Here is a 26,233-nt window from a genome sequence, read left to right as displayed (position 1 = left end):
TCCACAGGCCAAATTTGAATGACTACATGAGTTAAATGACTATATTTTAAATGATTATATAAACATGACATCTTTTTAATTTTGCCTCTTGAGCCCAAAGTCTATCAGACCCTTTACAGAAAAAAAAAAATTTTTGTTCCTCCTGTGCTAGACAGAGAGGATACTCAGTAAGTTAAATATTAAACAAGTTAAATATAAATATACTCAGTAAGTTAAATATGAGAACAAGAAGGAGATAATATTAAAAAGGTAGGTTTATGGGGATTTTTTAAATTGTCCTGCCATCTATTTTTAACCTTCTGTAATTTTAGATAATATTTAAAATAGCTGTATTTTCTGTTTTCCTCCCAAAATCTATTGTTTCCACTTCCCTACCAAGCTCTGTCCTGAGAAGCTGACTTGTATGGATAAATCACCAGGATCCTCTTGCTGTGTGACTTCCTGTTGAGTCTGACCAATGATAATCACTGGCAGAAAAATCACAAGAAGGGAAGTAGAAATAGCAGATTATGTACTGCACTCTTCTTCCTCTATGCTAAAGCAAAATTTGCCTTGGCTCTATCCTTCTATGACCACAATGCCCATCTAGAGGGCTCTCTTCCATGGTTTCAGTCTCTATGGTTCTCTAATAATGACATTTCCTTTCAGGCCTCTTTAGGCCTGGTCATAGTGGCTTCCACTGTTGCTGATTCCCTTAGCCTTGGCAACACCTCAGTAAATGTCCTTCCTTATATTCTTTCAGTTAAACTATTTCAATTATTACTTATTTCCTGCTTAGACTATGAATGGTAAGATATGCCAAAAGGTCACTGCTTTGCTTTCCTTAAAAATACTCGCATTTCTGGCCTAGATAAAAAAAATGAAAACATATAAAACTCAGGCCTATTGTTTAGCGAATCAGCTGACTTTAACAGAATAAGTAATGAAAAGGAACCAGAATCCCCAACCAGTTTCTAGAAGAGAAGATCTGGAAATCCCCATATAGTTGGACTTTCCTTCTCCAACCCCACATTCACACTGTATCAGCCCCCAACCTGGACAAACAGTTAGAACTCAGGATTATGGGCGTGGACACCTTCTAGCAGAAGACTAAGCAACATGGGTAATAACTAAATTTTTTTGAGTATTTATTTCATAGGAAATGAATATATGGTGAATTCTTTAGTATGTGTCTTTTAATGTCCAGAAATATCACTTGTGCAATAAAAAAATAAATAAATCAAAGGACAGGCTTCCCAGAAGGAGTACAAATCCCTAATTTGGTGTGGGTCACAAACAAGTAATTTAGAGCCAAATCAGAACTTGAATGCCGTAGTGGTAAATAAGGTTTTTATCTACAAAGCAACATGGAACCACTAATTGGTTTTTAATTCTATGTGTTTGACATTAATAAGGTAAATTTGGGAATAATGAAAAATAAGTGATTGGAATATGGACAATTTGATCAGAGGAATTCCAACTGGAAAAAATAAAATTCTACAGAGACAACTCCCAAGTTAGAACCTCTCTATAAGGTAAGCTCTATGAGGAAGGGGATTTTATCTGTTTCATTCACTACTATCCCTAATACCTCGAATAGTGCTTAGCATATAATAAGCACTCAATAAATATCTGTTAAATATATAATATAGTTATCAAACTATTATCAATAAAAATCACAAATTAAAGGAAGACTAAAGGGTAAAGAAATACCCCAGTAGTAGAACACTGGCCTACCATATAAGAAGTCCTGTGTTTAATCCCCAGTACCACCACCAAAAAAGAAAAGAAAAGAATATAGGCAAATGAATAAATGACACTGGACCTTGAAAACATAGGAAAGAGGATCCAAGGAGTTTCACACACTTGCAGGAAAGAATCCTCCCTACCTCATCAATAAGTTCCAGAAAAGAGACTGTAATCAGAACTGTTATCCACTTACACAGAAAAGTGATAGTCTGCTAAGGCTGTCATTTAAAAAAAAAAAAAAAAAAAAAAAAAAACAGACTAGGTGGTTTAAACACACAAATTTATTTTTGCACAACTCTGGAATCTGAAAGTCCCAAGATCTGGGTGTCAGCAGATTTGGTTGCTTCTGAAGCCTTTGTTTCCTTGGCTTGCAAAATGTCTGCCTTCTTGCTGGGTCTTCCCATGGTTTTTTAAATATGTGTGTATGCACCAGATTTCTTCTTCTTGTAAGGATGTCAGTCAAATTTGAATTATAGCCTACTCCAATGTCCTCATTTTAACTTTAATCTTCTCTTGAAAGGCCCTGTCTTCAAATGAAGACACGTTCAGAAGTACTTAGGGTTAGGATTTCAGCATATCTCCTTTGGGGGAACATAATTCAGCTCATAAAAGAGACTAGCAGTACAATTGCACCATCCTGTTTATCTTTGTACTATGTCCCATGTGGACCCTCCTACTATGTGGAATGTCAGTAATGTTAGGCAGGATCCCGAAATTCCCCAGTTGCCCAGGCTCTTTCACTCTGTCCAATGGAATTCATGGTCCATTATCCACAAAATCCCCTGTATCTCAACTATGAATGTTCTCTTTTCTTCTTTCCCTATGGAAACCTGGTTTTTCTTTTTGGGGGGGTTTGAGTGGTGGAGGGTGGGTACTGGGGACTGAGCTCAGGGGCACTTAACCACTGAGTCACATCCCCAGCCCTATTTTGTATTGTATTTAGAGACAGGATCTCACTGAATTGCTTAGCACCTTGCTTTTACTGAGGCTGGCTTTGAACTTGCAATCCTTCTGCCTCATCCTCTGGAGCCACTGGGATTATAGGCGTGTGCCACCGCACCCGGCTGAAACTTGGTTTTCACCTGAAGATACTGCTTCTCCAACAGCCATCTAAATTAGTGGCTATTTCTTCTTGTATACCCGATATCCTACTGGACATGGAGGTGTCTTGATTTTCTTCTTTGTATCTTTTTGACTCTTCTAGAACATATATACACACACACACAAACACACACACACACGTGTGTGTGTGTGTGTTTGTGTGTGTATTACCTTCAGAACTTTCTTTTTTGTTTTTTAAATTTGTTCTAATTAGTTATAAATGATAGTAGAATGCATTTTTACACATTGTACACAAATGGAGCACAACTTCTCCTTCCTCTGGCTGAACATGATGTAGAGTCACACCAGAAGTATAATCATATAAGTAATAGGGTAATAATGTCCATCTCATTCCATTGTCCTTCCCATCCTCACACCCTCTCCCCTCCCCTCACTTCCCTCTGCACAATTCAAAGTTCTTTCATTCTTCCTCACACTCTCAAATCCCATTATGGATTAGCATCTGCTTATCAGAGAAAACATGTGGCCTTTGGTTTTTTGGGTTAGGCTTATTTCTCTTAGCATGATATTCTCCAGCTCCATCCATTTATCTGCAAATTACATAATTTCATTCTTATTTTAGGCTCAGTAATATTCCATTGTGAATATAACACATTTTCTTTATCCATTCATCTGTTGAAGAGCATCTAGTTTGGTCCCATAGTTTAGGTATTATGGATTGAGCTGCTATAAACATTGATGTGGCTGCATCCCTGTAGTATGCTGATTTTAAGTATTTTGGGTATTAACCAAGGAGTGGGATAACTTGGTCACATGGTGGTTCCAGTCCAAGTTTTCTGAAGAAACTCCATACTGCTTTCCATAGTGGTTACACCAATTTGCAGTCCCACCAGCAATGTATGAGTGTACTTTTTTCTCCACATCCTTGCAAACACTTATGATGCCTGTATTCTTGATAATTGACATTCTGACTGACGTGAGATGAAATCTTAAAGTTGTTTTTGATTTGCATTTCTCTAATTGCTAGGGATGATGAACATTTTTTCGTGTTGTTGATTGATTGTATTTCTTCTTCTGTGAAGTGTCCATTCAGTTCCTTTACCCATTTATTGATTGTTTTTTTTTTTTTTTTGGTGTTAAGTTTTTGTGTTCTTTATATTTCTGTGAGATTAGTGCATATGGTAAAGATTTTCTCTCATTCTGTAGCCTCTCTTTTCATGTTATTGTTTCCTTTACTAAGAAGAAGCTTTTTAGTTTGAATGTATCCCATTTATTGATTCTTGATTTTACTTCTTGTGCTTGAGGACTCTCATTAAGAAAGTCAGTTCCTAAACTGACATGGTGGAAATTTGGGCCTACTTTTTCTTCTGTTAGGCACAGGGTCTCTGTTTTAGTGCCTAAGTCTTTGATCCACTTTGAGTTGATTTTTGTGTGGGGTGAGAGTTAAAGGTTTCATTTCATTTTGCTACTCATGGATTTCTAGTTTTCCCAGCACCATTTGTTGAAGAGGCTATCTTTTCTCCAATGTATATTTTTGGTGCCTTTGTCCAGTATGAGATAACCATATTTATGTGAGTTGGTCTCTGTGTCTTCTATTCTATACCATTGTTCTACATGTCTATTTTGATGCCAATACCATACAGTTTTTGTTACTGTTGCTCTGTAGTATAGTTTAAGGTCTGGTGCTATGATATCTCCTGATTCACGCTTCTTGCTGAGGATTTCTTTGGCTATTCTGGGTCTCTTATTTTTCCAAATGAATTTTAGGATTGCTTTTTCTAGTCCTATGAAGAATGTCATTGGGATTTTAATAGGAATTTCATTAAATCTGCATAACACTTTTGGTAGTATGGCCATTTTGACAACATTAATTCTGCCTATTCAGGGAGATCTTTCCATCTTCTAAGATCTTCTTCAATTTTTTTCTTTAGTGTTCTGTACTTTTCATCATAGAGTTATTTTTACCTCATTTGTTATATTGATTTCCAAGTATTTTACTTTTTTTTTGAGGCTATTGCAAATACAACAGTTTTGGTAATTTCTCTTTCAGAGAATTCATCACTGAAGATGAGAAATGAATTTGATTTATGGGTGCTGATTTTATATTCTGCTACTTTGCTGAATTCATTTATTAACTCTAGGAGTTTTCTGGTGGCTGCAAGCTTGGTTCCTCATACAGAAATCAGTAAACATAATTTATCACATCAATAGACTTAAATACAGGAATCATATGATTATCTCATTAGATGCAGAAAAAGCATTTGACAAAATATAGCGCTTCATGTTCAAAACACTAGAAAAAACTAGGGATAATAGGAATATACCTCAACATTGTAAGAACTATCTGTTAAGACCAAACACCCAAAGAAATCTCTCAAGACAGAGTCTCTTGCTTAGAAAGCAAAGCCTATTGACAGGTGAAGCCTGCCAGGCTGCCCAGTAGAGTGATGCAGCATCCAGAGTTATTTGAATAGGGTTTTTATATCTTTTTTACCAGAGAACTAGAGCAAGCTGGAAATGGCCTGGAGTGTAGTGTAGTAAGCTAGAATTGTCCTTGGGGGCAGGTGTTTGGGTAACAACAGATTTGGGTATTTAGGGACCTTGGAGGTGGGGGGACATGGAAACAGGGCATCCCAAGTTTCTATTTCTTGGAAGCTCATAAGCCCTGGCCCTGGGCCAAGAAGCAGTTCCAGAACCAAAATGGAGTCATTGATGTCCAGGATATCCCATTATTCTCCCTATTTTTTTTTTTTAAATTATTGCAAAGGACTGGAGGTCAATCTTCTGTAGTTACTTCCTGCTGGGAAGGGTGGTCTCTAGGCAGGGAAGCTGGGGTCATAAGGTTTAAGGTTTTTTTTATAGTTTCCAGGTATGGTCGTTCTGTGATTCTTCAGGTGTCCTTCAGGTTGGAGTCTCATATAGCTACTCGGGACCATCTGGTTGACTGTCTGGTGAAGATCTTTATCCAGTTCATTGGGAAATTTTGGAGGCCATTAAAAATGCAGGGACCTATAAGAAGTACTAAGAGAATCATTAGTAAAGGCCCAATGAGTGTGGTTATCTACAGCCAGAAGTGCCCCAGTAGCCCTATATGCCAGGGGGAGTGAGTGGTCTCTTTTAGCTATTTTTTTATAGCTGGTTTCTTTAGTTTATCTGCTGCATCTCTAACTATGCCAGACATGTTGACCTAGAAACAGCCTTCTTCCTGGAGGAAGGCACATAGGCCTCCCTCTTTTGCCAGTATATGGTAGAGGGCCCATCGATTTTAGAGGGCCACAGCCATCAAGGAGTGTACCTGAATTTGTAAAGTCAGCACCAAATCAATGACCTGTTGGATATCTGCAATAACCTGTGCTGTTTTTATAGTGAATAGAGGTTCTTAATCCTGCTGCTCCTATATTAATCCCAGGAGATGTTTTTAGCCCTATGAGTAAGGAAATAATTTGGGGGCTCCCCTATGTCTGGTGTGTGTTGCTATTGGAATGGGTAGACATTGGTTGTGGGATTAAATGTCAGTTTGGGAAGTAAGAAAAATTAAGGTCTAGAGGCCAGTTTATGAGCCTTGCAAAAGATAAAAACCTCAGAAGTTAGGGGATATTAGGACTGTGGGACTGACATGAGTGTACATCTTAAGTTCTATTTTAAAAAATTATTAATATTATTATTTTGACTAAAATGTCCATGTGTGGCTGTGTTTTGGTTATATTCTCTTGCCAGGTGTTTAAGACCAAGTTGGTCAAAAATTGAATTTGTTTTTATCTGCTATTAAGAGTCACCTGAGTTCCCACAGGGGTTACCTTTGGGGAACTTGAGAGCAGCTTCTTAGCTCTTTTAGTGTCATCTGCTAGTTAGGTCTCCTTGATGAGGTGGCTTCCTTTGAAAACATTAGGGATATCTCCATTTTTCAATGACCCTCCTTTTTTGCAGCAAGTGAATGGATTGGCTTTCTGTTCTCCAGTGGTCTCATTAACCTCCCTGATCAGAAGGTAATGTGGCTCAGAGCTGTAGAGGTCCTTGGAGAAGTTTTCTCATTCTCTGGGTTCAGGCTGACTCAGAGAAGAGCCAAATATTGTTTGTTTGTTTGTTTGTTTGTTTTTGTCCTTTTATTTTAACCTTAATCTATCTTTCTTTCTTTTTTATTGAAAGAGGCTTTTTTTTGTATCTTTATTTTATTTAACTATTAGTAAATATGTGGTGCTGAGGATCGCACCCAGCACCTTGCATATGCTAGGCAAGCACTCTACCGCTCCTTAAAATTAATCTTTAAGCCTTGGTGTTAAACATTCAGCAAGCTAGTCTCACTAGTCTTAAAGTAAGAGTACTGGGCTTTAATTTCAATGTATATAAACTTACGGTCATTTATCCCTTATAATTGGAGTCTGTATTAGTACTAAAAGTTAGCCTTATATCTTATTTGTCTTGTAGGTGATGGCTTATTATCTAAAATTAACCCAGTTTGTGTGGTTTTGAAGCAGTACATCTGTAAAACATTAATAGGCAAAAGTTATAAAGTTTATAAGAAAAATACAAAATGAAATTAACAATAGTAAAAGCATGTTCAGTCTGTGTGATAGCTAGCTTGAATTTTGGCTGCCTATTATATTATAACCTGTTTGAGATCAAAGTAATCTTTACAGCAAACATCAATCTTTGAATATAACTTTAAATTAGCTGATAAAGTGTTTTAGTTCTGAGGGTGATTTTATTTTTGTCTCTTTCTTAAATGTCATTTTATAATGTTTGGATAGATAGTTTCCTGAATCTATATGAATGTTAATTAACACAATATATCATTACATTTAAAACATAAATCAGAGAAAAACTGAGAGAGATTTTAGGGGTTTGTTGTGTAAATAAATGGCAAAATGTTTTTATGTTTTACAAAATTACCTTTAAATCAATTAGATTCTCCTCATTATCTTTTAAAATTTTTTATTTAAATTTCAATTTCAGTGTGAAAAGTAACACAAATTGTCCATGTAACTTATTGACAACAGGTTACTTTATCCAGCTATGAAACATTAAATCCCATGAATAAATATTAACCAAATTTATTACTTCTACATAAATCTGAGAATTAAAATTTAGAATTTAGGGTATATGGTAACAATAATTACAGGTCTGTATAGGTTAACAAAAAATACAGAATAGCCTTTAATCTCTTTTATATTTAGGTAACAGTGTTAATGATCAGAAATTGACTTAGTCAAAGTGAACAGATATAAGACAGTGGCCCTTGTATGATCCTATACAAAAAAAAAAGAGCACTTATTGGTTATCTTGTAGTAAAGTTACCTAAACTTTCAGTTTATAACTTTTTATATAAGATTTAGATTAGGCTTAGCTAGATATAGTAATCATATATATACAGTTATGTATGTTTTGGTGTGAACTATTTTATTATAATTTTAATGACAACTATTTGTTTAACCAGTTACAAAATAATCATTTTAAGACTTTCAAACTCTAATTTGATCTATATTAAGCCCAAGGCCCATATCATTCAAAATGTAGAAAAAAAAAAATTGAAAGCATTCCCTCTAAAACCTGGAACAAGTCAGGGATGCCCTCGTTTACCACTTCTATTCAACATAATCTTGGAAACTCTAGCCAGAGCTATTAGATGAAAGAAATTAAAGGGATACAAATAGGAAAATAACTCAAATTATCACTATTTGCCCACAACATGATTCTATATTTAGAAGATCTTCTAGAATATATTTCTTCTCTATTCTTAAATATTTTCAGCTTTTTAAAAACTCTTACCCTCACATCCTGTCACTCACTGCATCTCCTTATGACAGTCATCTATATTTTTGCATAAATTCTCATTCCTTAAAGATAACAGCTTCTTTCTTACTGTTCCAACATCATGTAACTCTTTCATTTTTTTGGTGGGGGAAGTACTGAAGAGTAAACTCAGGGGCATTCAACCACTGACCCATGTCCCCAGCCCTATTTTGTATTTTATTTAGAAAAAGGGTCTCACTGAGTTGCTTAGCACCTCACTTTTGCTAAGGCTGGCTTTGAACTTGCCATCCTCCTGTCTCAGCCTCCCAAGCCTCTCATTACAGGCGTGTGCCACTGAGCCCAGCCATCATCAAGGAACTCTTAAAAGTCTTCACAGACTTTCCTCCTGGTAATCAGATTTCTCTTTCCCTGATTTCCTGTCTTAGTTCATTTTCTGTTGCTAATAACACAATGTCACACAAACTGCATAAATTATAAATAGAAGAATTATTCTGGTTCATAGATATTATCCAAAGTTGAGGGGTCACTTCTAGTGATGGCCCAAAGATGGTGCAGGTCATGACATGGCAAGAGATAAGGACTGTGTATCTGTGTGTGTGTGTGTGTGTGTGTGTGTATGTATGTGTGAATGTGTTTTGTGTATATCTTTTGATCTCTTTTTTGTTTTTATAAAGTCACCAGTTTTAGTCATGGGAGTTGCATCCTGATGATCTTCTCTAATTTAACCAACTCCCAAAAGTCCCTCCTCTAAACATGGGAGCCTGGTAGTTAGATTAAGTTTCTACCTCTTGATACCTCACAATGGGCATTAAATTCCAGCTCTGAGTTTCAGAGGAATCAAACCATATTCAAACCATAGTTAATTCAATGATTTTATACACCACCTATCTTAGACACTACCAGAGGTTATTCACTAGAATTTACCATCATTAAATTGTCATTTTTCATGAACCACAAACACTTCATTCTTCAACTACCGCTTCTATCTCCCAAATTCCCTCCTACTACTAACTACCCCAACTTTAATGATTCTACAACTACGTCAGAACCAAGAATCCATTGGCCCTCCTTACTACTGATTCTCAACTGCTTCTATACCCCATTTTATTCTGAACTGATCTGAATTGAACCCAGGGGAGTTTAACCACTGAACAACAACCTCATCCCTTTTAAGATATTTTATTTAGAGACAGGGTTTCTCTGAGTTGCATGTTTCCCCCATTTCTACGTGCATGGAAATATCAACACCATAATCAATCTGCTATAAATTTCATGTATTGCCCTTATCAATTAATTTCCTAATCCAAGGGTTACTAATTGCACATCTTTCTCTGTTAAGCCTATAAAGTACCTTGGCCCTCTTTACTCTTAGTCTCTTAGGTTCCTGTAAAAACAAAAGCATTGAAAAGAGACTTTCACATCTTACCCTTTGCAAATCTATTAACCTATTTCTTCTCAGACTAACACCTTTACTTATGTACTGCAATATTTAAAATATTTAACAACCATAATGGCAACAGCACAAACATGTCATCAGGGCAAATTGTAGAGTTTTCTACTGTTCCAGTTTGTACTCTTTAATTTCTGGATGATGGGCAGGTCCAGGGAGTCTCAGAGGACTGGAAATATAGTCTAGGTGGATTTAGGAGCATTCAATGGACTCAGAATTGTAGTTATTTATAAGCTATTCTGAAAGTATGTGTTATGGCTTGAATGTTTGCTCTTTTGAAATTTTACATTGAAATTTAATTGCCAGTCTCAGATTGTTGGAGATGGAATCTTTAAGAAGGCTGATAGAATGGGCCAATATCTTTTACACACACACACACACACACACACACACACACAGACAAACATAAAATCTTTTTACATACAGAGACATATATTAATATATAGTTTTTTGTGGTATAGTGACTGGACTCAGGACCTGTGCCTGCTATGCAAATGCTCTATACCCTCAGCCCTTTTGTTTTATTTTAAAATGGAGTACTGCTAAGTTGCCAAGGTTTTTCTCAAACTTGCCATCCTTTTACCTCAACTTCCTGAGTAACTGGAATTACAGGTATGAGCTACAATGCTGGGCATTAAGTATATTAATGTATTAATGATCATTATGGCTGTGGTTATACTAATCTAGTGAATATCATTCCAGATCAAACCCAATCCACTTACTTTCTCAAAGATATTGCTTCATAAATTTTCTTCTATTTACCACATCATTATTTATTTCTTCCTTCTACACACTCTATATATTCATACATACTATAATTCTGCCACCTTAACAAAAATTCCCCTTAACCTCAAATTCCCCTGAGCTATTACCACATATTTTTGTTTCTGTTTCATCAATCTCCCTTGAAATATTTGGTTATTTTTATGATCTTCATTTCTTACTCTTTCCCTTTTTTCTTGAAGCCTTCCTATACTTTTTGCCCCTGCCACTCCAAAGAGTCTCTAATTAACATTAGCTTCCATGTTGCCAAATCCAGACATCAATCAGCTCTCTTCCTTTTATTGGCTAGTGGTAGTCACCATTTAACCTAGATGAGCCTATTTCCATTCTTGAAACATTGTTTTGATTCCTGCTTATAATTTTTATTTTATTTTGTTTCATTCATTGTGTGTTTCTTTAATCCCAAAATAGTTCTACATCACTGGCAGTATTGTTGAGAAGTTACTAAACCAATGAATGTTCAACTCCTGGCTTATTTTGAAGAGTGATTTTTGCCAATTATTGAAGAGAGTTATAAGCTAGATTACCTCGTATCCTTAGCAGGTTACAAATAAAGTAAGTCTGAAATCAAATTACTGTATACACATTCACACACACATGTGTATTATAATGAATGTGAATGTATGTGAATATATGTGCACACACACACTATATATATATATATATATATATATATATATATATATATGTGTGTGTTATTTATAGGTTCTTTTTTTTTTTTTTGTATCAGAAATAGAACTCAGGAGCTCTTAACCACTGAGCCACATCCCCAACCATTTTTATATTTTATTTTGAAACAGGATCTCACTAAGTTGCTAAGGCTCTTTTTGAATTCATGGTACTCCTGTCTCAGCCTCTTGAGCTGTTGGGATTTCAGGCCTGTGCCACCTCACCCATCTTTTTATAGTCTTTCAACATTACATTATGTGTTGACCAACTTTGCATTGCGGTAATCAAAATACCCAATGACAACAACTTACAAGAAGAAAAGTTTATTTTGGGCTCAAGGGTTCAGAGGTTTAGTCCATGACCCAACTGCCTCCATTCCTCTGTGCCTTTGGGGCCTGTGAAGGGGCAGAACATCATGGCAGAGGGGGGTGGTGAATGAAAGCTGCTCAGCTCATGGCCTCTGGGAAGCAGAACAAGAGAGGGAGAGGTAGCCAAGATCAAGCTAATCTCTAAGGGCATACCTCCAGAGAACTACTTCCTCCAGCTATGCCCAATTTGCCTGCAATTACCACCCAGTAGTTTATTCAAATTTTTAATCCACCAAATGGATTAATCCACTGATGAGTTTATAGTTTCATCATCACCTAGAAGGCCTTTCTGAACCTTTCTGTCTTCAGAACTTGTGTTTTCAAAACACAAGTTATTGGAGGACATTTCTAGATCAAAACCATAATATTACATATGCATAATATTGCATATAATGTGTATATATATATTATATATGTATATAATGTGTTTATTTATATATGTATACACACACACACACACATATATATATATATACTCACACATATATAAACACACATTTATTACCAACAAAGTACAAATAAGTCATAAAGCCTCTGAAAACTTGATAAAAATCTCAATTCCTTATTCTTTTATGGCCTCTGACTACACAGTCCATAAAAGATTTGTACAAAGACATTATTTTGGAATCATGCCTTGGGCACCATTGCAAAAATTTGAAAGGCTCTCTGTTCAAACAAGAATGTGGAAAAATCCTCATATCTGCACACATTTCAAATACTCCCAATTTTTTTCTCCCAAGGGTAAAACCTATTACTAACTGAAAACCTATTACTAACATTCATTTAGTGATGCTGTAAAATTTTTCTTGTTAATCTGAGATTTTTAAAAGTAGCTTAAGCTCTTATAACAGATGTCTAACCTTCTTAAGGAATTCTGTCTTTCAATACCTGGAGTTTGCATTCCTAGTTAGGCAAATGACCACCCCTAGAATGGATGCCTAAACACACACACACACACACACACACACACACACACACCCCTCATCTGCCACACGCACATTTTTATGTCACATTTGTGTGTGTGTGTGTGTGTGTGTGTGTGTATGTGTGTGTGGTGCTGGGGATTGAACCCAGGGCCTTGGGGATGTGAGGCCTTGTGCATTACTCTACCAACTGAGCTATATCCCCAGCCTATATGTCACATTCTTTAGGCATTTCTCTCACATTTCCTAGAATTTTAAATTTTAGAATGTTTGAGACAGTATTCTAGTTCTCTCAGTTCTACTTCCAAACAGTTCTTACTCTGGAGAATTCATTCAATCTGTTTATTATTTGTCAGCTATTAGGAATGAAACTGTCAGTATAGAATCATTTTGACTAAACAAAACAAAAAACACCAGCAATTCATATAATTCAACCTAATCCAAACATTTTTTTTCAACCTGAACTCTTTCTGAGTTTCATGTTATATACTCAATTGATGACTTGTTCATATTCGTTTTAACTGGTATTTATGCACCAGTGACCAAAACTGATCTCTTGATTTCTTCAATATCTCCTTCTCCTCTATGCACTTCATCTCTATAGAGAATACCTACACTCTAAATAAACCCTAAATAAACATATCTCTTTCACACCCCACATCTGTCTGTCAGTATGTTCAGTCAACTTAAGTCTCAAAATATAACTAAAATTAACTGAATTTCTTCCCTGACTGCTACCATCATGATGCAAAACCCCATCATTTCTCACCTGGATTTTTGTTATAATCTCCTTTCTAGATCTCTTGTTCCTGCCCTAGTCCTCCTTGAGTTTGTTATCTACCCAACAGAGTAACTTAAAAGATGGCAGAATATGTCATTTATTTGTATATCAACCTCTAGGGGTACCTTACCTTTCTCAGAATACAATTCAAAGTCTCTATCATAGTCTGCTATGGTCATTCCCTTTTTCTGACCTCTTATCTTTGCTTCCTTTCATTCCTTTTTCCACTAAACTATTGCACTTACACTTTATATTCTTTGAATAAGTTATGCATATTCTTGCCTCAGGGCCTTTTCATTTAATTGAACCTTCCTCCTGGTAAGACTGCTGCTTGTCACATGTCAATAACTGCATGATGTACTCCCCAGATTTCATTCCGAAATTTTCTCAAATCACCTTCTCTGAGAGACCTTCCCTATCCTTATACAAAATAGCAACTAAATTTCTCCCTCTTTCCTTCCCTCCCTCTCTCTCTTTCTTCCCCAAATATTTTTTAAATTATTTATTTTGCGACACAGTCTTGCTAAATTTCTTAAGGCCTCACTAAGTAGCTGAGGATGGCCTCAAACTTACAATTCTCCTGCCTTAGCCTACCATGTCACTGGGATTATAGGTGTGCCATAACATGTCCAGGGTCTAATCTCTTTCACTCTGTATATTGCCCATTCTTTTCTATACAAGTTAGCAATTCCTGCAGATGTTTATATGTTTATTTATCTGTCCAGTCTATATGAGGAATGGATCTTTCCCTATGTGGATTACTTCTGTATCTTTAGTACATACAATAGTACATACAATTGGCATGTAATACCTGTTCTTAAAATATGTATCAGATAGTGACTGGAGGTATAGCTCAGTGTTATAGTACTTTGTAGCATGCGTGAGGTCTTTGGTGTGATCTTCAGCACCAAAAAAAAAGAAAAAAAAATGTATATATATATATACACATATATATCAATTGTATGTATATGTATGCATATGTGTGTGTATACATATATATCCAACAAATTATTGGATAAAACATTTGATAAAGAATTATTAAAGGAAACCAGGCATAGTGGCACACACCTGTAATCCCAGCTACTTGGAAGCTGAGGCAGAAGGATTAAAGTTCAAAACCAGTCTGGGCAATTGACTCTATCTTAACACCAAAATATAATTTTTTAAAATTATTAAACTAATCATGATAATGCTGATAAAATAATTTTTAAAGTAAATTTTTAAGAAAAATGAATTTTGAAAAAATAAATTAAAAAAAAAAAAAAACTATCTGGGCATGGTGGTACACACCTGTAATCCCAGCAGCTCCAGAGACTGGGGCAGGATGATCTCAAATTCAAAGCCAGCCTCAGGGACTTAGCAAGGCCCTATGCAACTCAATGAGACCCTTTCTCTAAATACTATAAAATAGGCCTGGGGATGTGGTTCAGTGGTCGAGTGCCCCTGAGTTCAATCCCTGGTACCAAAAAAAAAAAAAAAAAAAAGTACCTAGACCTTAATAGATAGCAGGCATAATTTTTAAAATTTAGAGAAACAAGTTAAACAACAAGCTTTGCCATGAGGACACTTTAGCTTTTACAAAAGATATAGAATAAACTCAATAATACAAGGAAAAACAAGCTCAGTTTCTCCTACTATACTCTCATAATACAAAGCACTTCTGTGACCCTGAATACATGTGCCCCTCCATGGCCCCCAAGCAATTCTGAAGCAGATTTTCCATTGGACAAGCTGAGTGTCTTCTAATTTAAATTAATTCTGAAATTATCTCCTTGGAAATAGTGTCAGATACTATAGTTTGAGGTATCAGCCCCACAAGATTCCCACCCCAGTACCCCAATTTAGATACCAGTTACTTCATAGGTTATGGCCTTGTTTCTAAACAACTGGCTATAAATTGAGGTTCCCATAATCTCCTCCTTGGGTTCAACTAATTTACTGAAGTGGAAACAACAATTTATTATAAAATATATTAAAAATGATACAGACAAACAGATGGAAGAGATGCACTAGGTGAGATATGGAAGAAGGGCATAGAGCTTCTGTACCTTCTATAGGCATGCTATCATCCAGGAACCTCAACTTGTTCAGCTAGTTGGAACACAAGTTTTGTTTTTACTTTTTTTTTAATGGAAACTTCATTACCTAGGCATGATTAATTGCATCACCCATTGGCCATTGGTGATAAACCTCCAGAACCTCTCCCCTCTATGAAAGTAGAATATGGGACCAAAAAGTCCCAAAGTTCTTATCTTGCCTTTATCTTTCTACAACCAGCCCTCATTCCAAGGAGAAACCAACTGATTAACATGCAAACAGACACATCATTTTGGAGATTCCAAGGATTTTATGAGTTTTGTGCCAAGAAACAGGGATGAAAACCAAATATGAATTTCATACTATCACAAGCACAATATCTGAAGTCTAGTTTTTGTTTAAATGACATTTATTTATTACAAATAAATACATTTCTGCTTTGGAAAAGGAGAAGAGAAAAAAGACTTATTGACTCCTACTGTCATTTGAAAGATTTTCCATGGCTGCCCCAGTAGTGTAGGTAAGAAAAAATATAAAGTGAGTCAATATCGAGAGAGGTAAAGGGAATCTTAGCAAAGAGAATTCACAGGAAATCTGGTAGGAGGTCAACAGTTATTGTTACCAGATTCCTTGGTCAGAGGTCTGACAAATGGGGTACTAAAAGAATATGGCCACTCACCTCAATAACAAAATGGAAAAGTAATTGTGAAAATCAGGAAAAGAAATTTAAACAGTATAGTTATACCATAAAGACAAAGGGGACCAGGATTTCCATCCTTGTCTTCAGGGGTACTGGCATGAACTCCCAGAATATATGGTCAAGAGAGACCAGAAATATGCATAGTTAAGCAGTCTTGATGGGTCTGGCTGACCATTATCTCAGAATTGGTCAGAATTTGGGGAGATAAGAACGTATCTGTTGCCTGGAAGGTTGTTTCACCTTATCACAGATGTTTATTGATTAGACTTGGAATTCATGATGATTCTGAGCAGAGTGTGAGCTATGATAAAAGGTTCCTGATCTCTGGGCTACGAACATCTGACAGGCCAGGTACTGTCAAAAGTCCCACAAATTCATATGTACATCAAGAATTATCTATAGACTACATAAATAATAGAGCTGTCATAAAGCATATTTCAAACGTTTAAATGAACACAAGTGCAGTTTAATAAATTTAAATTTAGTTATAAGTATTAGTAAAATCATAAGATTTATGACTATGTATTTTTCACCAAGGGTCCTTTGAAAATAAAACAATTATTTATGAAAGGAGATATTAATTAGACCTTTTATGTTAAAAAATATTGAAACCATTATAAGAGGATGAAACACACAGCATTTTTTGCAGGAAGCCTATTTTACGGGCTCTATAGGAAAGGCTGTAATCAAGTGAGAGTTTCAAGTAAAATTAACTGCTAATTGGAACAAACTTCAACAGTTTTTTCCAAAAGAAAATTCTAATCCATATTTCTTACACCACAGTATCCAACATTCAGACAACTATTGCTAGACATGCAACTGGGAAAATATAATGTGGTTCTCATGATCATGCTATATCATTAACACAGACAAGATATGGTTGTGTCTTTTTCTTTTGTTGTGTACCGGGGATTGAACTCAGTGGCACTTGGCCACTGAGCCACATCCCCACCCTGCTTTGTATTTTATTTAGAGACAGGGTCTCACTGAGTTGCTTAGCACTTGGCTTTTGCTGAGGCTGATATTGAACTCAGGATCCTCCTATCTCAGCCTCCGGAGCCTCTGGGATTACAGATGTGTGCCATTGTGTCCGGCATGTTTGTGTCTTTTCACAGGCTACAATATTTTCATCAGTGGCAGTTCACTGAATACGTGTGGGGCACCTTGTAGTGGTAGTGGGCAATCAGAAGATCAGGTTCTTTTATTCCAATCTTAATATTCCAATGCCTATAACACTCAAGTCACACATCACACATTACATATACATATAAATATAAATAAATATATAAATGTGTATATATATATATGTATATATATGTATATATATATATATATATATATATATATATAACAGAAAGATTAAGAAAGGGTTAAGGGGCAGTCACAGGGGTTTAGGAAACTGAATTGAGAGCAAAGGCAGAGAGCAAATATGAATGCAAAGAGTCACTCTAGGAGATCAGATAAAATTACTTGTTTATAAGAAGAACTTGTTCAGGGCTCAGAGCTGTCAAAGCTCAGGAACTTATTCCTAGAGTAAGCAGGCAAGGACATAAAGAAGTTATTATAAGCAGCAATTAAACATGTTTTTAAGAATCTAGAATGAAATATAATGTGTTATCAGCTAGTGAATATCAGTAGAGAAATAAAAACAATACAAAAATCAATAATCAGATACAGAAAATCAGCAGATGAAAACCAAAAAATAAATGGAAATAATGCAACCAACAACAAACTCTAGAGTGAAAAAAAAAATCACTGGATGAGTTTAGTAGTAGATTGGAGATTATAAAATGAAAACTGAGGAAAGATCAATAGAAAATACTTAATCTGACAAAACGGACAACAGATTAAAGATAAATAAATACAAAATGGACAACAGATTAAAAATAAATAAATCTTGTTAGAAAAGTTGGCACATGTCTGTAATCTTGGCCAGCCTTGGCAACTTAATGAGATCCTATCTCAAAATATAAAATAAAAAGTGTAAGCTCAGTGGTAGCTTCCCCAACATGTGCAACACCTTGAGTTCTATCCCTAGTATGGAAAAAAAAGGAACAAAATTGTCCTTAAAAAATAATCTAAAAAAATTGATAAGCAAAAGTTCAGAAAATTTGTAACCAAAGACCTATTCTATAAAAAAAGAAATTCAAGAGGACCTAGGCACTTGTAGTTCCAGCTATTCTGAAGACTAGGTAGGAGGATGCCTTAAGCCCAGGAGTTTGAGGCCAACTTGGCCAACATAGAGAAACTTCCATTGAAGGAGACGGAAAAGGAGAAGAAAAAGATGTCCAAGAGGTTCAAGAAAAGACTACCAAATAAAACTTCAAGTTTAAAGGAAAGAATGAATACCTAAATATGAGAATAATTTTTCAAAATATTAATCTTTTTCTTTTCTCTTTATTTTGCTAAGTGACAATTTATTCTTTAAAGCAAAAGATAATAATAACAACTGTTAGTGTTTATAAAGAATGAGAAGTAAAATTCATGATAACTACAACACAGAGTAATAAGTGAATGAATCAATGAAATTAAATTTTCATGAGGTTGAAGTGTGAAAGACTTTCAAAACTTTGGAGAAAACATGATCCAATTTATTTATGTGTACAGTATTGTAATGAATATAAAACCTAACAGAGATATTTTATAAAAATAAACACATGAAAATATAGATGCAAAAAAATCTCCAACAAAATATTAGCAAATTCAATCTAGCAATAAACAAAAAGAATAATAGATAAATACCAAGTAAGGATTACTCCCAGTAATGCAAAATTGATTTAACATTAAAAAATCAAGTCAGTGTAGTTCAACATAATGATTAACTCAGTAGATTTGATAAAAATGCAACATGAATTTATAATTTCTAAAACATCTATCAGTTGAGAATAGAAGAAAACTTCCATAATATCATAAAAAGCATTTATGAAAACCATATGGTTGTTATCATACTAGATGGGGAAATATTTCATGGCTTCCTTCTAAGATTGGGTACAAAGGAAGTATATATGTAAATATATATGATATAATATAAAATATATATACATATATATGAGATATAATTATTTAAGTAGAAAATCCTAAGAAATCCAAAAAGTTACCACTAGAAAAGAGAAAGCACAGAGTACAAAAATTAGTTGTACTTCCAGTTAGCAGCAACAAATAATTAGAAAATAATTTGGGGGTGGGTACCTGGCATTGAACCCCAGAGTGCTTTACCACTGAGCCACATCCCCAGCCCCTTTTTAATTTTTTTTTATTTTGAGACAATCTCACTAAGTTGATTAGTGCCGGAGTACGGCTGCAGCAGAATAATCAGGGGGGGTGACGAATAACTTGTGTACGTTGATACAGCAGGAGTAGGAGCCGTTTATTGCAGGACAGGAGCAGTATTTATACATTCCACACAGCTTATCTAATTAGCATAAACTAGATACATCAGACAACCAATAAGGAATCTCCACACTTAATGGCTTGTTTTTGTTACTTCTCAAACCACTCCCTCTGGCATTTTGCCAGGCACCATCCAGACTTGTTTAGGAACTCTAACATTCCCCTGGCAAAATACCAGGTGTTATTTTGACTTGTTTACAGACTCTAACAGATTAGGGTCTGGCTAAATTACTGAGGCTGACCTCAAACTTGGAATTCTCCTGCCTCAACTTCCTATGTTGCTAGGATTATAGGCATGTACCACCACACCTGATAGAAAATAAGTTTTAAGGCCAGAAGTGCAACTCAGGGGTAGAGAACTTTCCCAGCATGTATGAGGTTTTGTCCCAAGCAGTGCCAAAAAATAATAACTAAAAGTTTATTTACTGTACTACTATGGTGCATACTATTTTAAGAATTAAGTTTAATAAATGTATATAAGACTTCAAATCTGAACATTACAAAATATTGTTCATAGAAATTGAAAAACATCTACAATGGAGAAACATTCTGTGTTCATGGTTTAGAAGAACAATTTGTTTAAGAGACTGATTCTCTCAAAAATTGATCTGTACATGAAGTATAATTCTATTTCATATCCCAATAAGCTTTTGGGTAGAAATTGACAAGTTGATTTGAGAATTGTGTGTTTGTGTGTACTGGGGATTGAACCCAGGGTATTTTACCACTGAGCTACATCCCGTCTTTTTTTTTTTTTTTTTTTTTTTAATTTGAGAAAAATTCTTGCTAAGTTGCTGAGGCTGTCTTGGAACTTGCCATATTCCTGTATCAGCCTTCTGAATTATGGGGATTATTGTGCATGGCACTGATTTGATATCTAATATAAAATGAAATTACTAGAATGGTCAAAACCATTTTAGAAATGGTGAACTTAACTATCGGTTTTCATATCTTAACTATAAAATTAGCAATGAAGACTGCAATATTGCCATAAGGAAATAATTCCATGGAATAAAATAGAGAATCTGGAAGTTCTGTATATATGTTTAATTGATTTTTGCTTAAAGATGCCAAGGCAATTTAATGAGAAAAGGACTGTCTTTTCAAAAGCTGAAAGAACTACCACTTTAGAAAACTATTTATCACTAATATTAAATATACTCATTCTGTGGTCCTCACCTTCCTGTAAAAATGTGGCCAGCAAAGAAAATTGTGTTTGTTTTCTCTTCTTTCTGCCTCATTTTCCTTTCCTTTTTACTCCTACTTAATTTAGGCTTTCTATTCAAGTTTTAGCATGCAGCAAGTTTTTCCAGTTTCTCTTTTCTAATGGTTCCTGGCAGAAGATAACTGATATGAGTGACTCACAAGAGCTAGTCCTCACAAAGTGTTTTGATTTGGGATCACACATGTTCTTGAAGCCATAAGGACTCATTCCATCTCTAGTGCTATGAGGAATGTCAAAATAAATAAACAAACAAACAAACAAATAAATAAATAAATAAAGGAAGAAGAAGGGCAGTAATAATCATAAAGCTTTCACTTTTGGCTAAGTAAAATGAAGTGCAGGTTAAAAAAAATCTTTAGGAGGTAAAGTATTTGTTGCATCGGATTAATGTAGATACATTTGCAATTATCAAGTTGTAGGAGCTGCCAGAAAAGAAGTAAATTCAGATTTGATGGGTTTTCCATAGCAAAGGAATTATAGTCAAACAAATATATAATCAAGGTCCACACATTTAGCAGTTGGTGGGACTCATTTTGATTTGATTTTCTGATTTTGGAATACGAGCCAATTCATGGTGATATCTGAAAGCATCTGAAACTGCATCCCCCAAAATAATAAATAATATAATATTCCAAAGCAATTGAAGAAATTCAAATCTCATGAAAGGCTTAAAAAGTGTAGAAATGCTATTCTCTAGAGGTTTCCTAATCAATTCATCTGTTTGATGTTTGTAGAAAACAATTGGATCAGGGTAGATTGGGGAGAAATCTAAAACTTTAACCAGTTTAACTCTAATCATTTCTTCTGTGTCTGATTTTAAGAACTGTAAGTTCTGAGATTTTATTCCATTTGCAAATAAATGTTACCCTGCCAATTTCAAGGATCTTGGCAGGAAATGTGAGATTCTTGGTTTAGACAAAAATAACAGTAGCTAGAATATCAACATTGCACCAGATCCCCAAGCTAAGGTCACAAATGCTTATAGGAAGAGGGTCAGGTAATTTCTGCATACTAAATAGGATGTGTTACAAGAGAGGACACTCAAGCGTAGGTACACTGAATCTTTTATAATAGTTGGTAAGCTTGCTTGGCCTTTGCCTCAATGGAAGATATTATCTTTTTAATCTGTACTAGAAAGAAAATTACTCTTTATTCTGAAGGGAGAGATGCTACCTCTATTTTCCAAGGCTGTTTGCTATACAAACATGCTGAAAAACTGTCTTGATGGAACAAAGAAAGTTAGAGACTGCTTACAAGACATGAAGAAATTTGGGGCATCCATTGAAGAATGACTCCAAATAGCAGATCTATTATTTTTGCTTATGCACATTAACCTAGTCACTGTCATTGGTCTGCTTGTCATCAAATTAATGATCTCTTTAGTGTGGCAGATCAAATACTGTTTGCCTTTACATGGCGATGTTACTTTTCCTATTCTCTTATAAACAGTCTTCAGTTATCTTGACTATGCTGATCACTTTCATATTCTGCAGAATGTCATGACTGTCTATTCTATAGATAGAATTGTGATTTGTGTATTTATCAATTTTGTGTTACTTTAACAGAATATCCAGAACTTGGTAATGTGCAAAGGAAAGATGTTTATTTGACTTATAATTCTGTTGTAAACACATGAGGTCTCTGTCTAAAGAGAACCTTCTTTGCTGGCAATATGGTGGAGAAGGACAAAGGAAAATGGCCTCATGCAGAAGGTGCATATATATAAGGAAGGAAGGAAGAGACTACATAGAGCCAGGCTTTTAACAACTCACTCTTATAGGAACAAAACCAGTCCTGTGAGATCTGACTCACTTCTGAGATGAGATATCATTACTGCATTCATGAAGGTGGATCCCCTACTACCTAATTATCCTCTACTAGGTCCCATATCTTAAAGCTTCTACCCCCTCAATATTGCCACAATGGAGACCAAGCTTCCAGCACATTAACCTTTGGGAAATAAATTGTGTTCAAATCATAGTACCTTGTAATCAAGGGGTGACAAGTACCTTCAGTGTTCTAGTAAGACGTAAATATGTCCTATAATATTTCCAGAGTAATGATCTGGGGAATATTCAGTTATTTCTTATAAATCAATGGCTCTTGATTAGGGATGATCTTATCTCAAAGAGACATTTGGTAACTTCTAGAGATGTTTTCAGGTGTTAAAAACAGCCAGAAGGGTGATGGCATCAAGTGGTAGAGGCTAGAGAAGCAATTAAACATCCTACAATGCATGAGGCAGTTCCTCCAAGAATTATCCAACCCAAAATCTTAGAAAAGATTTAGAAAACTCACTTTTAAGCAGTATATATGATGTTATCCCTTGAAAGTTCTACACAATGTAAAGTACAGTACACTTGGGCCTGTTTGCATTTTGTACGTTATGTTCACAGCAACTGATAATACTGCTTTGATCCTTCAATTGAGTGACTTAAAGGCTGCATGATTTGAATGTGGCCTTGCACAAAAGAGGGTTTTATGTAGATTTATGTTGTAGTGAAGGCTACTCTGCCACTTGGGACATTCATATGGCTCCAGTTTACCCTTGTTCCTGGCCCTGGTACTTGTCTTCTTTCCAAGGCACAGAGGTTTTAGCCATAGTTCTTGCCATGCCCATGGTGATAAAGGCCTCACCATTTCTGCTTGTCCCACCAACACAGATGAAGGAGCCCCTATGTAAGATACTGACTAACATAAGGAGACCACTTTGAAATGGCTTTTAAATAAAATAGAGTTGAAAAGATTCCAGCTTCCCTCCCGGACACTTTAAAGGCAAGGAGGGTGATAACACAGCCTGAAAGTGAAGGGGAGTAAAGTGCCATGGGGCAGACCAGTGAGAAACAAGAGATGAGAAGAATGCAGTGGAGAATGTTATGCTTCCTACCACAGGTTGAGCTGAGGTACAGTCTAGATTAGCACTGCAGGACTCAGCATTTGACTGTTTTCCTACGAATGTGGAGTATTCCAGCACAAGAGCATATCACATTTCAATTGCTTTCCCTTATTCATACCTCACTCTTTTTCTTCCTGTGCTCTTTTGTCCTCCTCAATGGAGCATTGGTATGTAGTTTTGCCTCAGGTACCAGAAGATGAGAGAACAATGAAATATAGTTTGTGAGGAGATTATATGGATGAGTTGAAGTTATATTATGGAGAATCTTCAATGTCAAACTAAAGATTAAAACTATGCTTAGGTTCCAAGACTGTAGGATTCTGTATTCACACAGAGTGGCAGGAATTGAACTCTACATCAATAAAGTGACTCAGTGCCTGTCCAGTCATTCATTAGCTAATTAACCTGGGGAACAAATATTGCTGATTCTTTCTCTTCACATAATCCCTATGAATCTTTCACTTAATTGCAGGGGCTGTACTCTCTCCTACCCATAACTCTTCTGTTAGGAGTTGGGGAGAAAAGGTCTGCCAGAGATAAACCAAGGCTTCTGTGGGAAATTGGTTAACAAGAAAATCTGTAGTAACCACAGCAAGAAATTTTCACTTCCTTACCTTTCCCTTCCTTAACAGAGGGTCTATTTGATACTCAGGAAATTTAAGAACCTCCAAACAGACCTTCTGTTCTATGACCATTATCAATGTCTCTATACTTGAGGCAGTTTTTGAAACCACCATGGAGTCTTGTGAGTATTGTGTTTATGACTTACATATTTTTGAGGAGAAATAAAGACATAACTTATAAAATAGATGATCAATCAATCAATGTGAAAATTGCAAAATGTGTTTGGATTCAACCATCACTATATCTAATAGAAATGATCAAATCTGCAAGTTGGTTAAATATATCTTTCAATTTCACTTGTGATTTTTATGGTTTTAAGAAATGTAGTCTTTATGACTTAGGATGAGGGAAAAGAGAAATAATATAAAAAAGTTAGTGTTGGATGAATTTCTGTACAATGGAGTTTTGAGGTTAAAAAAAAGAGATGCAAGTATTGTTTGAAGGGAGAATAGTATTTTGATTGTACAAAGAAAATGCAAATCTCTGCAAGTACAGGCATGGTTCAGGCTGCCCTTTTATAAAAGAAGTTTACATCTATAAAGGAAATCTACCTTAGTAAAATAAATATCTAGAGGATGTAAACAGGCTTTAAAAAAATCTTACATGTCCCTTTCTGCCTAAGATCTTTTCACAGAAAGAAGAGATTGGGGTTTGATACCTGACTGAGAGATTACCAAGAGATTGCAGCAAGTGGCTGTTTCCTGGAAGACTTTGTCTGCAAAACAAGGCAAGCTTTGCTGGCTGCACTCACTCATCTCAACCTTCCATCGTCTGCACCACCTCCTTTACTCCTAGAAGTCCAAGGCCCTATCCTTTTGTTTAGCTCTATGTAAGCTTCCACTGTCTAAGCATCCTTTGAGTCTCATGTTGTTCGTGTGTAGTTTCTGTATTTAGTACATCAATAAATTTGTCTGGTTTCTTCACTATTAATCCACATATTGTGTTCATTTATATACTAAAACTATTGAACCTTTAACGAAAAAGAACAAATTTAAAGCTTTGCTGCAACATTCACGTGGTATAGAGGTGTCTAATTGCTTCCTGCAGAAGCACACCCTCAGACAAAGATTCAAGAAGCAGTTTATTCAGGACAAAGTACCAGGAAAGAATGGGGGAGAGTAGAAGAAGTGCAAACACAAAAGAAAGGAAGCCAAGAGAACCATTATCAAACTATTTACCACTATGGGCAACTGGAGACAGCTCAAGGTAACAGTGAACAACATACTTCAGAGTTGTCCCAATCAAGGTGGAGGTAGCCAGTATATTTATTTTCCAAGTCCTTATCTTTTATTGGATGAAGTCTACTCTCCTAAATTTGCTTTTAAAGTCATTAGCAAAGTTTGTCTTCTATAATACATCTTTCCCAGGTGAAGGACTGGTACAAAACTGGAACTAAACAAATGTGTCTCCTCATCCAATTCTATGTGTGGCCAAACAGAAAACTACATCCCCAAATAGCAGGAACAAGGCTCAAAATCATATGGTACTCCATGGACATTTGTTCATTGTGCTGTCAACCTGAAACATGAGAAAGAACACTGGTAAAGGAAGCACAAGATAAGGAAATTGGTACTCCAAAAATGCCATAACATCCATGAGTAGTGCACCACACATTGAATGAAGGCATTCTGAATTCCAGTGATGGGCTCTGTTAGGTGCCTGGTCAGCCATGAATGACTGCACAGGGAAGGGACAATGAAGGATGACTGAAAACCACAGGGAGTCTTTTCTGACAAGCAAACATCTGGAAGATGGGGCTTGGTGTGTTAAAATATTTCCCAACCATAATTACATTCCCTTAAGGAAAATGTCAAAATCATGTCATGCCCTACCAGGTAGCCTGGAC

The 26,233-nt window shown here is 35.6% G+C and overlaps 1 long non-coding RNA gene across 1 annotated transcript; it reads left to right on the top strand.

The window, feature by feature from the left end:
• On the top strand, window positions 1-25,317 carry LOC125617103. Its single transcript, XR_007347963.1, has 2 exons — window positions 1-1,514; window positions 25,010-25,317. It is a non-coding gene; the product is annotated as an uncharacterized LOC125617103 (long non-coding RNA).
• The last annotated feature ends 916 nt before the right edge of the window (window positions 25,318-26,233 follow it).

This window comes from Marmota marmota, unplaced genomic scaffold (genome assembly GCF_001458135.2).
Source record: "Marmota marmota marmota unplaced genomic scaffold, marMar, whole genome shotgun sequence".
Taxonomy (NCBI): domain Eukaryota; kingdom Metazoa; phylum Chordata; class Mammalia; order Rodentia; family Sciuridae; genus Marmota; species Marmota marmota.
Note: the sequence above shows the minus strand (reverse complement) of the source record. Positions and strands in the feature narration are given on the sequence as shown.